The sequence below is a fragment of the Marmota marmota genome, unplaced genomic scaffold (genome assembly GCF_001458135.2).
Source record: "Marmota marmota marmota unplaced genomic scaffold, marMar, whole genome shotgun sequence".
Taxonomy (NCBI): domain Eukaryota; kingdom Metazoa; phylum Chordata; class Mammalia; order Rodentia; family Sciuridae; genus Marmota; species Marmota marmota.
This window is the reverse complement of record NW_025999999.1, coordinates 946474-965344: the sequence shown is the minus strand read 5'-3', so window position 1 is coordinate 965344 and position 18871 is coordinate 946474. Positions and strand designations below refer to the sequence as shown.

The window sequence follows — 18871 nt, the reverse complement described above, 5'->3', positions numbered from 1 at the left end:
AAAGACTGGCATCACTTTATGACCACTCCTTCCCCCTGTTTCACTTGGCGAATTCACATAAGGGACTGTTCCTCCCAGAATTCAGAACCTCGGTTTTATCTGTTAAAGGGAACTCCCCTCCGTAAACACCATGTGGGTATACGGCCTTGATCTAACAAGTCAAGGAAGTCCCCCACTCACTAAGCACAAAACATTGGACCCTAAACACACTCTTATTGTCCTATTTAGGGACTTCCATGTCTGATCCGTTGCCCCTGCATGTGCGTTGGGCCCCTACTTTGGGCATCTTCCTCCTCATTAGTGCTTGGCTTAGTGTGATTTTGTTTATCCTTGAGAGACTTCAGGAGGCCTCTGATAGGTCCACCAATCAGTCATGGGCAAACTTCCCCCCATTCAATATTAGCTGCACTGAAAGCACTGCTTTCTCAGCGTGGACTCAAAGTGAAAAATAAAGACATTGATCAATTCTGGCAGAAAGCTGTCCTTTTAGCACCCTGGATTGGCCCTGAAAACATATGGGATCCACAAATTTGGATGAGAGTCTTATACTCTGCAAGAAAAAAAGGAGGTCAATGAGGGACACATTCCCCCTGCCTCTTTCATCTCGATCCTTCTTGCCATCATTGCCAGCCTTCGTGGCTCTTCTGCAGAAGAGGTCAACAAAAAGGATAATGAGTCTTTGGAGGACAAAGCAATGACTCTTCAGGCCTCTGCTTCAAGTGTCATTGATTCAGATGAGGACAATAATTTGAATGAGGATGAGCCCGATGCTTCACAGCATCCTGCAGCTCCCTCTGCTCCCTTGTCTAACTCCCCTCCTCCTAAATGCCCATGGGCAGACTTAAGCCCTTATGCTGAGAAGGCACCACCTGTAAGGCCCCCCCTGTTCCTTGTCAACCCCATGTTCTCCTCATAACCCTTTCCTCACCTTTCCAGTGAATTTTGATTCTGATGCAGAAAGTAGACCCTGGGTGCCTACTCCCTTACCAGATTTGGCATTACTGAGGAAGGCTTCTCAGGAGTCTGGACCTGACTCTCCTTACTTTGAAGAGATATTAAGACAATGGTCAGGCCAATTACAAACCTCCTATGACTGGATGAACCTTCTCAAGGCATGCTTAAATGGCCCACAATTTTTCCAATGGAAAGCTTCCTTCGAGGAGGAAGCAGAGCAAATGGTGAGGAATAATCTCTCCAATGGCATTGCCATCACTTTAGATATGTTGCTGGGTCATGGTGCCTATGGAAGCCCACAGGAAAAATCAAAGATTCGCAATCTCGTTTACTTTGACCAAGTTAGAGACATTGCTATGAAGAGCCTTAAAAATATTACACCTCCAAAATATGATGAACTCTTCAGAAACCTGATCCAAAGTCCCCAGGAATGGTTCTCTGACTTTTTGTCCCGAGTTACTGAGGCAGTTGGGAAGCGTATCCAGCCTGGCCCCATCCAAGACTCGATGGTGAAGCAATTGGCATGGTAGGGAGCCAATGCTGAAACTAGGGCTGCAATTGCCCCAGTACGCAATGAATCCCTCTCTAAATGGATCATTGCTAAAAGGAGCTCGCTCCCTCTACAGGATCCATCCAGGCATTGACAGCTGCCATTCGCACATTAGCAACTAACAAAAATAATGGGCCTTCATGGCAAGGGTCTGATCTCATTTGCTTTGGCTGCAATCAACCAGTTCACATCAGAAGATTCTGTCCCAGGAATGATAGTCCCCCAGACCCCCGTATCTCAAGACTCTTTGTCCTAGATGTAAGAAGGGTTATCACCGGGCAAGAGATTGCAGAGCCAGGCCTTTAAACTCCCATCGGGGCGACCCTCAGCCCCACCAGTAAGAGGGAAGAAATGTCCTCAAATCCACTGGACGCTGCCCATTTTGGACACCAAGCCCAGAATAACTCTTATGCTTGATGATGTCACTGTTAAAGGTATAGTGGACACAGGGGCTGATGTTTCCATAATGGATTCCAACTCAGCATCCAAGATGATGAAGAGGAAGACAGTACTGGGTCCCCAAATTCAGGGTGTTAGTGGGTTATAAACCACCAGGAGAGTTGTCTCCCCTCTTATCTAGCAGGACACCGATGGAGAGAAAGGTGCCTTTTATTCTTTGATTTCAGAAGTCCCTAACACCTTATGGGGAAGGGACATATTGGAGGAAATTGATGCTTCATAACTACTGATGATAAAGCCCTTTATGATGAAATTATGATACATGACAAAATAGGACTGTCAGGGAAACCAGTGCCCCCACAATTCTAGGGGCCACTCTTCCGCTGATCACTAAGCCAGATCCCATCTCCCTGGAATGGGACATCACAGATCACAATTCTTAAGCAACAGGTTCAGGAGCAATTAGATCTTGGGCATATTGAACCCTCCACCAGCCCTCACAACACGCCTATCTTTGTAATCCCCAAGAAAAATGGAAAACATAAGTTCCTTCAAGATTTAAGGCCAATAAATAAACATATGAAAAAGATAGGTTCATTTCTATCAGGTATTCTTCATCCAGCCAGTATCCCAAGCAACTATTTTTTGTTGCCATAGGCCTCAAGGATTGCTTCATTTCCATACCTATAGCACATCAGGACAGACCCTTTTTTGCATTTACAGTGTGGAAACCTAACACCATGATACTTGCCTGGAGATATCACTGGACAGTCCACCCACAAGGGATGAAAAATAGCCCTCCAATATGTCAGCTTTTTGTTTCTCATGTGACCAGGCCTCTTACACAGCATTGCCTGGTCATACATTATATGGATAACATTTTACTTGCTCATGCAGATTCTGGTAAATTGCAAGTCTGCCTTGAGAATTTGATGTCTAACCTTGACACTTTGGGCCTTCACATAGCCACTGATAAAGTGCAACATTCTGCCCCATATGAGTTTTGGGGCTAGAGAATTGCTGCAAGAATACAACCCCTTAGAGCTAATCTACTATTAGACCTCAGTACTCACTTAATGAGTTGCAACAGTTATGTGGTCAAATCAGTTGGCTCAACCCTTTCTTTTGTTTGCCTCTGGATACACTAATGCCTCTGTTTGACTTGCTTAGAAAAGAGAAGGGTCCTTCCTCCAAGATAAGGCTCACTCCTCAAGCAGAGACAACTGTTCAAATGATCAATGACAGTCTCCTGAGGTTAGAAACCCATAGATATGACCAGTCAAAACCCCTGTTAGGAATAATACTAATGACTTCTGGAGCACTGCTTGGCATTATATGGCAAGCCCAGGGACCTCTATATTGGGTGCATCTGGCTTGGAGTGAATGTCATAAAATCACAGGTAGGCTAGAAAGTATAATTCTTGTGGGGCTAAAAGCAAGATATTACTGTAACAAGATTTTTCACACAGAGCCAGACACCTTGGTGTTACCATTAACACACAAAGGGGTCTCAACACTCCTACAGAATAACACTCTGTTTCAGACTTTACTGTCTGACTTCCCTGGACAGATTGATAATCACCTCCCTCTGATAAGTTGCTCCAAACACTGCAAATGCTGGATATTACAACTCCTAAGCATGCATTCCCTGCATCTCAGCCCATACCTTTAGCACCATGTGGGCATTTACTGACACAAACAAACACACCTTTGGTGTTATCCTGAAAATTCCCAATAAACAGGACATCTCCCACATGGAGCATCACTCAGGCTCAGTGCAACTGGGAGAACTTAGGGCACTAATACAGGCACTCCTTATGAGTGCAGACACTGCCAGAAATATTTTTTCAGATAGTAAGTACTCTGTCCAGGTGGCAAAAGCAATTATCTGTGCAATTTTTAGACCCACAGGTAAGCCTATTGATCAAGCTCTCCGGACCCTTAAGGATCTTACAGAAAACAGGAAACATCCATGGTTCATATCACATGTGAGATCCCATACTGGATTGCCTAGATTCATTGATACAGGAAACTCTCAAGTGGAAAAACTCATCTCCGATGGGTCTAATGACGCTGTACTACAGGAAACAGACACATTTATTTCCTGCTGTCCTGTGTCATTGGACTTGATGGAGCAAGCCCACATCCTCCACATTAAGTTTCACAAGTCTGCAAATTATTTGAAGGCCTTGTTTCCTGACCTTACTATGACACAATGCAAGCATCTAGTCCAGGCTTGCAAGAATTGCGCCCCTCTGGTGCAACTTGGACCTCTGCAACCACAGGAAATAAACCCTTGAGGCCTCTCCCCTAATAATCTTTGGCAAATGGATGTCACTCACATCCCCTCCTTTGGTAAGCTCATGTTTGTCCATGGACACTTACTCCAAATGTACACATGCTATGGCACAATCAGAAGAGAACGCTTCAAATGCCATAAAGGCAATGAAAGCAACAATATTAATGCTTGGAGTGCCTTGGTCTCTAAAAACAGACAATGGACCTGCCTATACCTCACAGGAGTTTCAAAATTTCCCGGTGTCCTGGAAGATTACTCACACAACAGGCATCCCTTATAACCCACAAAGGCAAGGTATAGTGGAAAGGACTAACCGGACACTTAAGGAAACATTGCAGAAACAAAAGAATGCTCATACATGTCTAGATCCTCACCTTGCATTGACGCATGCTCTCTTTGCCCTCAATTTTCTTACCTTTGACTCAAATGGGATAAGCCCTGCATACAAGCACTGGGGCTCCTTTCCCTCCTTGACTCCAGTCCCCCTGGTACAGTGGAAAGGTCCACTCACAACGCATGGAAAGGGCCACACCCTTTGATTACCCAGGGTAGAGGCATCGCCTGTGTTTTTTTCCAGAGGTAAACTCTCACTCCATTTGGGTACCAGCAAGAAATGTCAGACCAGCCACCGACAGGCAGGCCTCAGAAACCGAGCCAAAAGGAGAAGAAGAGATCATCATGACCTCCCCACCGGAGGGCTCACAAGATAACCTGGGGTGATATCAAACTCTTATCAGATCAAGCTCAGATCATGTCACCTGCTGGAGACCAGAGCCCTGGTACTCTCTTCTTGCTTATGTGTGCAATTATAACCTGCAACTCACAGGTAAATGCACAACAGGTAAGTATGGAGGAAGAAAGGCCTCTGCCTAATGGCCTGATAACTCAAGGCCCTATGCTGGCCTGTCCAAGCAAAACGGACACACTTCAAAGTATGTCCCATGAGAGAAAAATCGCTTTGCACGTAGCTATCACTCATAAATGGCTGTCTGCGGGACAGTTCTTCTCTAGCGGAGAGCCGCTAGCACCATCTAGTGGCAAAAACTCTTCAGTGAGCAAAATATTCATGCCACTGCCATTAAAAAAAAAAACATGAGAGCAATCCACGCTCAAGTAATCATGACCAGGATGTTGTACATACTTCTCTCTCAAATCTTGCAGAATGCATCCCAAGGACAAAACTCAGGAGGACAACAGGAGCCCCCCCACCCCCACCCCCGGATCAATATCATCATAAGGCTCGCGGTCCTCCTTACAGCCACAACTGCAGCTGCGGCTCTCCTGCACCCGACCAGAGGACCACACCCAACCAACTGGAAACAACTTATGCTGTTGCTGGACTTTAATTGGACTTTCCCCTTCTTTTGCTTTAACGCAGAAAAGGACCCCCTTTATGCTTTTGTGCATCATTTTGTCATTCAGCCTGCAAGTACATGCTTAGTGGGTGGGAGCTCCATCTCCTGGGATTCTTTTACCTGTTGGTTTGGATGATACTGTATTGCCTTTGTTGTTTGCTACTAATGTTTCCTCACGATGTCCAGTTACATCTGACCCAATAGTAAGGCACCCTTGGAATATGTCACTATCACTTGGTCATTCATGGGCCTTTACTATATTAAGGAATGTGTCTAAGGCACAGAGGTTGTGTCAGTCTACAATTTGTCTTCACAATAATATTCTTTGGGAGCCAGGAATAGGAGGCATGTTAGGTCTTTGGCCACTCTCCTTAGAAAGAGAAGCAAAAGTAGTCACTGTTAGTGATCCGCCTAGTGGCATGACCATGCCCCCTCATGCTAGAGACTCACATTATTGGCCCCAACCCTTACTTCAGAGATGTCCATGGAAAAATTTAAGGACATCGATGAAGGTATACCTCTAAGAGCTATATCTTGGAGAGATTGTCTCTCCCTTTCCAGACCCTATTTCATTTCTGATGAGCTTATTAGTTGGTCCAGTCCCTATACAAAAGGTGGGCAGAGAATGGAATTTTTGACAGAAACAGATACATTAATATTTAAACATCATACAGATTGGATAAAAATTTGCTCAAAATACAAAAGAAAGACAACCAGGAAACTTTTTGCAATTAGGCAAACAATTGTTATGTGGTGCTTACAAATGTATAGATATCAGTCCTATTGTCACCATGGATGCCATTTGGTTTAACGGTTCTTTTGAAAAACCCTCAGCTAAACGTGCTACTAAAGGCCATGTATGTGTAAAGCCACCTTTCTTCTTTGTAACTTCCACTCAAAATCACAAAAATGGTCGTCTTAATTGTGATGATTCCCAATGTGAGTTAACCAATTGTTGGAATTCCTCTGTTAAGACAGTAGTGCTAATGAGAACACCCCCCCCCCCATGTTATGGTTTCCAACAGAGGATGACTCCTCCATTCAAGAGATTCACTTTACAAAAGATATTTCCATTTCCAGAGTTAGGTGAGATTTTGGGATTACTGCTGCTATTGTAGCTGCTTCCCTCGCTGCGGTCGCAGCAGCTACTGCCGCTGGTGTAGCTTTGACCCAGTCCACAGCAAATGCTGCAACCATTAGTCAGGTAGTGCAGCACTCCACTAAAGCAATGACCATCCAGGAGCGACTAAACCTGCAGATCACCTCTGAAGAAATAATGACTGAAAACTTTAAAATTTAAGGAAAGTCATGACTCTACCCATGCTGGAAACTAAACTCCAAGTGGGATTTAACCTAAGAGGTTCCTATCATGGCATATTTTTAAAGAAACTTCAAAAACAAAGACAGAGACTACTGAAAGCAGAAAGACAGATGTGACTCCTCACATAAAGTATCTTCCATGAAAATAATACCTAGTTTTCTCAGAAATGATGGAAGACATCAGCAGCCTGTGGCATCGTGGATTTAAAGTGCTGACAGGAAACATGTCAATGAAGAATTTTCTGCCTGCCAACACCATACTCTGTGGAAAATAAGACATTTCAAGATAAAACAAAGGTAAGGAAATTCTTCAGAGTACATCTGTCATGCAAGAAATGGTAAAACAAGTCAGCTTTTTAGCTGGAAAAAAAGGAAACTGACATAATTTTCTTATGTAATATAGGAATACACTATAGCAAATACTACCATCATGTCCATCCACAAGAATGGAAGCCTGATTAGAATAAGATACGCTCCATGCTTGTGTAATTATATTAAACTGGATTCTACTGTCATATATAACTAAAAAGAACCAATAAAAAGATAAATAAAAGAAAAAAGTCTCAGAGAAATCACCATCCTTTGTAAGAAAGAAAGAAAACAGCACAAGATTTTAGTTCAAATATGCAAGATAAAATGAGGATTGATATAAATATAAATATATACATATATATTTAATTCTACATTAATCTTTTGTTTAAAAAAGCAATTAAAGTATGGTAGTATCTGATAGGGCCTTAAATATAGAGATAATTTATTTATGTTCATTGCATTTTAACTGATACATAAAAATATAAAAGTCAGCGGAGACTCCCCCACCCCATATACATTGTTCTTGAGGCATGATACCTCAACTTAGTCTGATGTGTTTCTTTGACCTTCTCAAACCTTCTGTTTCTGCATCCACATTCTCCTTTGTCTTTATTTTGCTCTCTTATTTGGAAGAACACATTTTCCTCCCAAGAAAAAAGTGCATGGAAGATGTGATAGTGAATTTTAGGTGTCCACTGAACTGGATTAAAGGGATACCCAGATACCTGGTAAGACATTATTTCTTGGTATGCCTATGAGAGTGTTTTCAGAAGAGCATTATTCTATTATTGGTCATGCCCTTGGAACTGCACTGAGTCACACCACCTGTTTTCTTGTCTCTTCAGGTTACAGCCAGCCCATCTTGGGACTTCACAGTCTCCACAATCATGTGAGGCAATTACTGTAATAAATCCCTTCTCACATGTCTATCATCTATATATCTATCATCTATCTTCTATCTGTATCTATCTATTCATCCATCGGTATCACTTTGGATCTTTTTCTGGAGAAACTTAACTAATACAGGAAATCAATTTCCTGTATTAGTTCCTGACCATAGGTTTCTGGATTGTAAGTAGTATATCTTAGAATCCTCATGACATTTTTTAGTGAGTTCTAGCATGCTGTGCTGCTTTTGAAAAATTGCATTCCCTCCTGAAATTTGATCCTTGGTATTAATTGTTGTCCTATAAAATTTGAAAATATCTTCTCTCTACAGTTAATATTAACAAATATTAAATGTATATCAAATGCCTGCCAATAAGGCTATAAAACTAAATGATAATGAACCAAAAGTGTTCAAAGCAACTGGTTAAAAATCTTTATTTTCCAATAGGATAGCCCTGGGGTTCACTTCCTGGCTCCACCTATGTGGTTTTGAACAGGATACTTAACAAAGTCTTGTCTCAGTTATTTGGATAATAATAAGATATAATAATGATGTCATAGGCTGAATAATGACCTCATACCCTAAAACATTTATATTTATATCCTTGAAACCTATGGCTTACTTTACAAAAATTAAAACTGACATTATAGGTGGATTTTTGTCAAGGATTATGACATGAGTAGATTCTATGGGATGATCCAAGTGAACCTAATATAATCAGCAAGATCTTGATAAAAGAAAGATGGCAGGACATGAGGAAGTGAAGAAGTGGTGATTGAGGTTGAAATGATGAAGGACTCACAAGCCAAGGGATGCTGGCAGCCTGTATAAGATGAAAAAATCAGGGAAATGGATTCTCTCCTACAGCCTCCAAAGGAACCATCCTGATTGGCAGAATAATCTTTGCCCAGGGGAGATGATATTGGACTTCGAATCCCAGAACTATAGGATAGTTAATGTGTATTGTTTTTAGTCCTTACATTTATGGTAATTTGTTAAGGCAATAATGGTAACTAATACAAATACTATCTATCTCATAAGTTTATAAGAAAAAGTAAGTTAAAAAATGAGCAAAATGCTAAAAGCTTGGTAAGGGGAATCAGAAGTTGAATGATGAGAAACGTGGTGGTGAAGGGAAGACTATAAATTTTGGTAAAATAGTTAGTGTAGGCATCATTGAGAAATTGACTTTCTGTCAGGGTACAAGGCAGTCTGTTGTTCTACACTTTTGTCAATACTTGACTAATATATGTTCATTTACAAAGTGAGAATGTTCAAAATGTATACCATGTAGTTTTCATTTGCACTTTTTATTTTTAATCAACTTTTGTATGTTTTTTAGTTGACAAGTAGTAATCATCTGTATTCATGGGACACATTGTTGTGATAGATGTATACATGGAAGGACGATTGAATCAGGCTACTTTACACGGTCATTATCTCACACACATGACCTTTCTTTATGGGTAGGATATTTAATATCTTCCTTTTTAGCAATTTTGAAATATGCAAAGTATTATTGTTAACTAAAAATACCATGTTCAGCAGGAGATGATTAGAACTCATTCCTCCTGTCTACATAAAACTTTGTACCCTTTAAGCAACTTCTTCTCTTTCCCCAACCACTCACACTGTCACCCCCCTTCCCAAGTTCTGGCAATCATTACTTTTCTCTTATATTACATATAAAAGTGGTATCATGTGGTCTTTATCTTGCTGTGCCTGACTTATTTCTCTTAATTTCCCCTGGTTTTCCTTGGTTTAATCGTGAGATCATAGTAAAAACTCACAAGAGTGTTAAAATATACTCTGGCTAATGCAAGTGTTGCAGTATGTGAATAGGAAGCATGCATTATTTATAAAAACTAAGGAAACTCTCTGTAATAGGGGTTTGGTGTTCATGGGACTACAAAGAAGTAGGGTGATGAGAAGCAGGTCAGAGAAGGCATGCCTGATAGGGAGGGAAGTGGAGCATATCCCAAAGAGGAGAGCACAGCCACAGACAGATAGATGGATCTTCTTCAAATAGGAACAAAGCAGAGCTTGTACATAGGTGGCTCAGAGACAAATCCTCTAGCAGCTGGGTTGGTGTCAAGGTCCTTTGGGTCAACCACAGATTTCAGGCAAAAGTTCTGTAAAATGGTGGTCAGGAATAAAAACAGTTCCATCCGGGCCAGGCCCTCTCCCACACATTTCCGTTTTCCTAGAAATAACAGAGAGTGGATGGTGTGAATACTCTGAACAGTATATCTCTGACTGGACAAACAGAATGCAGAGTCACTATTAAATGAATGATCAGATGGATGAAGAACAAATATAAAGCTTGGCTGATTAGACAGAAGGATGGACACAATATTTTATCAGTACTCTTCATTCAACCAATAGTTACTATCAGGTCTATACCAAGAACTTCATTAACAATGTCCACATTACAAGTGTTCTTTTGATATTTCATGTGTCCATCAATCTTTTCCCAGAAACACACACTCATTTTTAGATAACAAGTAGCAATCATCTGTATTCATGGGGTCCCGGTTTCCAATCAGAAGTTCAGTGATATTGTCTCCCATTCATCTGATTCTTTCTGTCTCATCAGTCTTAAATTTACTAAACAGCAGTGCCCAGTGGAGCATACCTGTAATCCCTGTGGACCGAGAGGCTTAGGCAAGTTCAAAGCCAGCCTCAGCAACTTAGTGAGGCCCTAAGCAAGTTAGGGAGAACCTATCTCAAAAAAATAATTTTTTAAAAGGGGGGATGCTGGGATGTAGTTCAGTGGTTAAACACCTGTGGGTTCAATCCTCAGAACCAAAATGAATAAATACAATGCTGTTTCAAGCTTTATCTCATGCTGTTCCTTTGGAGTAGGATGCACTTCTCATACTTCTTTCAGATCCTAGGTCAAATGTGATCTTTCCATTACATTTTTTTGTAATTGTGCCAGGCAGTAGATTCTTGTCCTCTTTGGTTTTAGTAAGCCACAAATCACAGATTATTTGAGTCATTATTCTCTATTTTCTAGTCTGCTAAAATGTAAGTTTTATTAAGGGAAGGCTCAGTCCTTTGAACAGTGGAGATGAATTTAAACTTCTAGGAAGAGTTGTGGGGAATGCACGTGTACTTTGAGGCATGAAACAATCTATCCTCTCTGTAGCTTTCTTATTTTGGAATAACTAGGTTAATTCCCAAAAAGGCTAACTAATCTGACCCAGTAAAAATGTATCCTGACCAGGAAAAATGCATGAGCATTAGGCATATTGCTTTTGATCATGTGCAAAGAACATTTCAACCAGCCCCTGAATAAACCTTCTGCAAATTTAACTGATCTCATGAAGGTTTTTTTCCCCTGAAGTGCTACCAGAAATAAATTCCTATTACCTGTTGAGAAAGGCAAGAAATAGTCACTCTTCTTAAATTTGCCACTCTTATCCAGGAAGTGAGCAGGGTCAAACATCTCTGAGTTGGGGAATTCTTTGTTATCGTGCAGCACAGAAGTCAGTGATGTTATTATGGAAGTGCCCTGAAGTGAACAGACACAGATAAACCAAGTTGGAAAGAAGTCATGGAGCTAGAGGAAATGTTGGAATTTACTTAGTCCAAACATCATGGTCCATAGATAAGAAACCTTTGTCCAAAGACAAGCAGTGCTATGTCCACTTAGACAACCAAATAATAAAATGCATGAGTTTAAGACCACTGGCTACGATCTTTCTAAAATGCTCCCCTCACCCCCGTAGCATTTGAAGTAGCAAGTACTTGAGTACCTGAGCACCAAAACTTCTGTTTTCTTTATCAACAAGTTTGGACACTGGTGTCTGCCACTACTTGATACTCTATATTATCACCTCAGTTTCACACACCTTGTATGGGATTCTGGTTTAAGAGGGATCTCTGTTGACTGTGGAAATATTCAAGGTATCTGTTTATAAGGCTCTACTGGAATAATAAAAAGCAAAACCACTGAATGTTTAAGATTGCCACAAAATTTGTTTCTCTTAATTTAGAAATGTGGAGAGCAGCATGATTGGTGCACACCTGCAATCCCAGCTGCTCAGGAGGCTGAAGAAAGAGGACCGTAAGTTTAAGTTTAAAGCCAGCTTCAGCAACTTAGTGAGACTGTAAGCAATGTAGCAAGACCCAGTCTCAAAATGAAAAATAAAATTGCTGGGGGGAGGTGGCTCAGTGGTTGAGTGCCCCTGAGTTGAATTCCTGTTACAAAAAAAAAAAGTAAAAGAAATGTGGGGAGCTCTTCCTTTTAGATGAGTATTAGTCCCTCCAAAATGCAGGAGAGATAAAAAAAAATTTTTAAAATAATTTTCAACAATTCAGTAAATTCATCAATTTAGGATGTTTTCTATTTGAAAATTTAAATTTTTAAATCATTCCTTTTATGCTTTAAAACAATATGTGAAAATGTTTCCTTATTTTATACATTTATGGGTATAATTACACATGATGATGGGATTTTTTATATATATTGTTATATATTCACACATGCCCATAATACAATAATATCATTTGATCAATATTGTTCTATTGTTTTTCCCTAATCCTTCCCTTTTACCCTCTCACTGGTCCCTTTTCTCTCTCCTACTGGTCTGCCTTGAATTTTCATAAGAACCCCTATTTTTTCCCTTTTTTTAAGTTTATACATATGAGAAAATACATATGACCCTTTGTTTTCTGAGTTTTGTTTATTTTGTTTGACATAATGATTTTAAATTTTATCTATTTTCCTGAAAATGACATAAGTTCATTTTTCTTTATGGTTGCATAAAACTCCGTGTGTATATATACCACATTTTTTTATCCATCTGTTAATGGACATGCAGACTAGTTCCATGTCTATTGTGAATTGTTCTGCCATAAACATGGCTATGCATGTATCACTATATTATGCTGTTTTTAGTGCTTTAGGATAAATGCTGAGGAATGGTATAGCTGAGTCATATAGTGGTTCCATTCTTAATTAAAACCGTATCTTGAAGATATAAAGGCAGACACATTTGCAACAAATATTGTTGGAATAACTAAATATTTTAAACAGAGAAAATAAATGAGTGGGGCATAGTGGTGCATGCTCATAATCCCAGCTACATGAGGCTAAGGCAGGAGGATCACTTGAACCTAGGAGTTTGAGGCCAGAAATGGACAATATAGGGAGACTCTGCCCCAAGCGAAGGGAAAGGAAAGGAAAGGAATCAATGCAGGATCATTAGTTCATATCACAAATCACAATTAACTTGAAATGTATCAACAATTACATTTTGAGTGCTATAACTTTTAAACTTCTAGAAAAAATAAAAGATTAAATTGGGGAATCTTGAGCTGGAAAGTATATAAGACAAAGAACACATCATAAGTGAAAAATTAAATTGATTCTTCCTGTTTTGAATAAAGTTAAAAAAATATGCAATAATCTCACTGTAAGTATTTACTCAATAGAAAGGGAAATATAATCCACCTTAACATTTGTACACAAATGTTCATAGGGCTTTTTAAAAAGCCCAAAAGTGGAAACAACCAAGAATACCCATCTCCTTATAATGAACAAATAATTTATGGTACTCCATGTGATGGAATACTACTATTCCATATAAAAAATAATGAATTACTGACAGATTTACACTTGAAGATGAATCTAAAACATATTCTGCTACATTAAAAAGTAAGAGATAATGAAACTATAAGGGAGGGAATCAGCGGGAAGGGGAGGGCAAAGGAAGGTACTGGGGATGAAACTGATCAACTTTTGTGATGCGCACATAGGATTTTACCACAATGAAACCTACCGTTCTGTATAATTATTATGCACCAATATTTTTTAACTTAAATTAATATAAGAAGCGTATTGGAGAAAGAATAAATTAAGTCAAAATATCCAGAGATAAAAATTTTTATGTATTCTGTATTATATGTCACATTCTATCATATGACTTTCTTGATAAAACAATAGGTACAGAAAGCAGATCCATGGTCACCAGGGTCTAGATAAAAGAAAGTGTGATTGGTTATAACAGGAAGAAGAATAAATTTTAGGCAGTGATGGCAATGTTATATATATAGACACAGTATCTCACTATATCACCTCGGTTAGTCCCAAACCCATAGGTTCAAATAATTCCCTGCATCAGCCTATTGAGTATCAGGGACTACAAGTGTACACCATCATGCCCAGCAATGTTTATATCTTGATTGTTGTGTGGTTGTATTACTGTATAAATTTGACAAAACTCACTGGATTTCACTCTTAAGATTGAGTGATTGTAAGTCTGGAGATGTGAGAGTATTTGCTTATATTATGAACAAGACGCTTTAATTCTCAGTAGTGCCAATAGAAAAGAGGGAATTTTATTTTACATTACTTAGAACTCAATTAAAAATAGAACACTGCATTGTCTCAAAAGAAAAATACATTGTGAAAAGTATTAATCATTTAACCACAGAACTCAATTGAGACTTTCCAGAAACAGTTGTCTCCACCAGTTGTAATATATATTTCCAGGGAATATGATCCTTCATAATTATTCTCTGCATAGAAGGAAGGTAAATCTGTATTCAGTTATTGCAACTTCTTACTTTGATCTTTTTATCCAAATGACAGGCAGTCTACTGCATGTTGATTTTTGTATTAATAAAACAATTCAGATATTTCCCCATATTGCCACTTAAACATCCACATTATACAGGCTGAATAATATAAATAAACTATTACCCTGATGATAAGCTTTAGGCAATTTGCAAAATTTCTGCGTTATAAGCAAATACTTAATAAGAACATTTTGCGCATTCTTGTTTGCACATGAAGTTTATCCCCCAAATTAGAATTGTTACACCATTTGATATACATTGTATATTTTAATAAATACTTCCAAATTGTTCTCCAAAATGTTTGTACCAGTTTAGAATCCTGCCAACAACACATGAAAGTGTTCATTTATACATATCCTGGCCAACATAATATTTTCTCATCCTTTGACTGCATCAGTCATGTGGGTGAAGATGATATCTTCTAGTATTAGATTTTGTTTTGTAGATGTTACACGGCTGAATTCTTACAGCATTGTAACAAAGCAAATAAGATATTATTGGTAGTGTGCAAATGAGAAAGCCAAGGCTCCAAGGGATTAGAAATCTACCCAAGATAACAGCTAGGAGTGACAGAGCCAGAGTTGATACTGAGGTCCTCCTGACCTTGGATAATAAAAATTCTTAGATTAAAGGAACTTCCATTTTTAAGTAGCTGACTGACTTTTCCATTTTCTGGATACAGTTGCCAGAAGGCATTGCCTAATTCATTGAGAAGACAAAAGGGAAATACTCTTTCACACAAGTGACACTCCTTTCACCTGTTGCTTTATGTAAGCAACTCTGATTCTGATCCTGCATTTCCCTGGCTGAGAAATAAGAATCCCCCAACACAACAAAAGGCATACTTTTAATGAAGTAATGACATTGATTGACCTTCTACATCTCAGAGGAAGTCATGCATCTCAAAATTGTTTCATCAACCATTTCAGAATTAGGTGTTTGTGTATGTGTGTTAGAAGCGGGCAATTTTATTGTTGCTTACTTTTCTGATTCAACCATGAGTATGAACATCAAGTATGAACATCTGTCTTAGAGGTGTAAATACTCAGTCTCTAAGCGATACCTCAGGAGCACAATGCATTTCCATGGTCACATTGCTCAACATCTTAAAAAGGGCATTATGACATATACACTGTATATTTTAATTATACTCCCAATAGAGTAATATAATGCAATAACATAGAACAAGTACATTTTTAGAAAAATACATGAATGTTTCACAAAAAGTATAATTGGTTTGCTCCAATTCAATTTGATTTGGCCACTTAGTGAAATAGCACCAACCATACATTTTATTTTTATTTTCAGGGCTTATAATGGTGGAGAATTTGTTTTTTAAAAAATGTATATATTCATGGTGTGACAACTTAATGCACATATACAATGTGCCAAAAATCAAATCAGGCATGTAGTATTTTCATCACTTTATCAATGCGTTGGGAACATTCGAAGTTCTCTCCTCTGGTTCTTTTTAACATGTATTATTATTAATTGTTGTGAAGTACAACTATCCGGTGTACTGTAGAACACTAGGATTCATTACTGTTCTCTAACTGTATTTCATTACCCCCTTTACCCAACTATAATGGAAGTCTAACATCTGCAGTTGCCAACACAAAAAAACTCTTGCCACATATTTAAATTTAATTAAAACTAAATTAAGTTAAAATGTGAACAATGGTGTTAAAAACACCATTGTGTTTGAAAATTAAAATAATTAAATTAAAATTGAAATTAAAAATAATTGAAATTTAAAATAATTAAATTAAAATTCAGTTCATTACTTGCACTAATCATATTACAATATGATTTGTATGGCTAGTAGCTACTGTGTGGGCAGCACTGATATGTATAATATTTCTATCACTCAAAAAGTTCTCTCCACAGTGCTGACTCAGACCGGTCATCAGCAAACCACAACCCATCCAAATCCATCCAACCTGTCATTGGTTCTTGTACAGAATTTCATTTAATAATTTTGAAAATTGAAAAAAAAAGAATATATTTTGGGACACACAAAACTTGTAAATATCACTGTCGGTAAATATTGGAACATACCATCTTCACTCACTTATATACAAACTATGACTGCTTTTGTGTTACAATGCCAGAGTTGAGAAGCGGCAAGAGAAACCCTCTTGCCTAAAAGACTAGACTTTTGACTGTTCTGACCCATTACAGTAGGTTTGACAAATTGTCTTAGAGCATTCTACCCATCTAGCTGGGTGGTCCAATCCTGTGGTAGCAAAGAAAAAAATTATTAATTCATAAGAGGTCATTAGAATCAGCTTGGGAGTGTTACAAGTTCCTTTATTGAATTGTTCCACACAGAAAGGAAAATCTCATTCCCTTGGGTTCCAGACTCTATAATCAAAAGGTACTGGGTACAGCCTGAACTCCAGGTTGTGCTCTTTGCTTAAAATAGCAAATTGAAAAATCTAACCCTTGTATTTATAAGATAATAAAAATAAAAAGAAAAGAAATAAAATTTAACCCTTGTATAAAATTTATCATCATCAGAGGAAGGCATTTAATTCTAACCTTACTAAATTCAAAATGATTTCTCCACCATGAAAATAAGATTTTTTGTGCCAACGATTGATCTCAAGGGTGCTTAACCACTGAGCCACATTCCCAACCCTTTTTATTTTGAGACAGGATCTCACAAAGTTGCTTAGGACCTTGCTAAGTTGCTGAGGCTGGCTTTGAACTTGCAATTCTCTTGCCTCAGCCTCCCAAGCCTCTGGGAATACAGGTTTGCACCACACACCCAACAAAAAATAAAATTTTTACTTATATCATTTTTAATTTTCCTTCATAATGTGTTGGCCTCATGTATAATGGAGTAGCGTGGAGCATACTGACTACAAAGTCCAAATATACATAGAAGCCTTATGTTAGAATCATTGGAAAGCTGCTGAAATAAAAATTGACTCTAAGATTGCACAGCTGGAGGAACCTCTGAGTTTGGCTGGTGATTGCAGGCCATTTTCAACTGTGTTAGTCAATAGCTCTGAGTCATGGCAGGAGGTATTGTAGCATTCTGACCACCTAGCAGGGGAAGGGAGAAGTGTTTCTGGAAGAAGAACATCATGTGAAAATGCAGCGTTGCTTTGCTTTTTCTTTTCTTCACTATGTTTATATATATATAAGGGTACTTAGGTAAATATTATTAGGCATTCTAAACACCAACTAAGAAGTCACAGAGATAAGAGTAAGAAGGTAGAAAGGCAAAAAGTAAATAAATAAGTAGTCCACAGTAGAAAATATGATCCCTCTCATACTATGAAGCCAGATTTACTTTGGTATCAGAAATATGACAAGGAAAATTCAAGAAGAAAAATTGAAGAATAATGTGTCACAAATATAAATACAAATGTCTTTAACACACTGTAGAAGATCAAATCCTGCTGTGTGTGTACTTATGATACACATATGTATTGGGGAAAGGGAGACCAAAATATTTGACCTCCATATATGATCAATAGAGGCAGAAAATCCATTTGATAAAATTGTTCATTAGTGACAAACAAAATGACACATTCTAAGGAAACATAAAAAAATAAGAAAAGAAAAACTTCCCTCATCTGATAAAAAATATCTGCCAATAGTAAGTCCTCTGAGTATGGAACAAGGAGAGGAATAGCTGGGTCAAATGGTGGTTCCATTCCCAGTTTTCCAAGGAATCTCCATACTGCTTTCCATATTGGCTGCGCCAATTTGTAGTCCCACCAGTAATATTTGAGTGTACCTTTTCCCCCACATCCTCACCAACACTTATTGTTGTTTGTCTTCATAATAGGTGCCATTCTGACTGGAGTGAAATAAATCTTAGTTTTGAATTGCATTTCTCTAATTGCTAGAGATGATGAACATTTTTCACATATTTGTTGATTGAGAGTATATCTTCTTCTGAAAAATGTATGTGTTCAGGTCCTTGGCCCATTTATTGATTGGGTTATTTGATTTTTTTGTGTGTCTTTTGAGTTCTTTATATACCCTAGAGATTAGTACTCTATCTGATGTGTGAAGGGTAAAAATTTGCTCCCAAGATGTAGGCTCTCTATTCACCTCACAGATTATTTCTTTTGTTGAGAAGAAACTTTTTAGTTTGAATCCATCCCATTTATTGATTCTTGGTTTTAATTCTTGCACTATAGGAGTCTTATTAAGGAAGTTGGGGCCTAATCCTACATGATGAAAAT

General features: G+C 38.4%; 1 pseudogene; it reads right to left on the bottom strand.

Annotated features, from left to right (window-relative positions):
- Positions 1-18871, bottom strand: part of LOC107149730 — a 254739-nt pseudogene that overhangs the window by 110121 nt on the left and 125747 nt on the right.